Here is a 524-nt window from a genome sequence, read left to right as displayed (position 1 = left end):
TGAAGCTGTTGTTGGGGTGATCAATCTCCTCCTTCTCTGCAGGAAAACAGACCGAGGGGATTCAGGTCCACAGGGCAGCAGCAAGGATGGCAGAAGCTCCATAGTGCCCCTGTCCCCACGGTGCCGATTGCACCCCCAGGAACAATGTGCAGCAGGTGCTGCCAGACCCCACATCACCCTCTCCAGTCCCCACGGGCATCAGTCCCAGCCCCAAGTCCCCTCCTGCCCCCTGCACGGCACTGAGCTCCCTGCAGCACTGGGAAAGACTCCTGGGAGGTTTTCCAACTCATTAGCCACGATGAACAACTTGTTGCCTTGTCTGTTATTTTATGGTGACAAATGCACACTGTGAGCGCTGAGCAGTGGCTCCAGGGTGCTGGGAGTGCCTGTCAGCCATGTGCCACCAGGTGCTCACCCACAGCTCCAGGACCACAGGGCTGGAAGGTGACCCTGGGATGCTCAGCCAGGGAGCCCCCGGTGCCCCCCAAAAGCTGCCCTGGAGGAGCTGCAGCAGAAAAGGGGCA

This window comes from Acanthisitta chloris, unplaced genomic scaffold (genome assembly GCF_000695815.1).
Source record: "Acanthisitta chloris isolate BGI_N310 unplaced genomic scaffold, ASM69581v1 scaffold21367, whole genome shotgun sequence".
Lineage (NCBI taxonomy): Eukaryota > Metazoa > Chordata > Aves > Passeriformes > Acanthisittidae > Acanthisitta > Acanthisitta chloris.
This window is presented reverse-complemented; position numbering follows the sequence as displayed.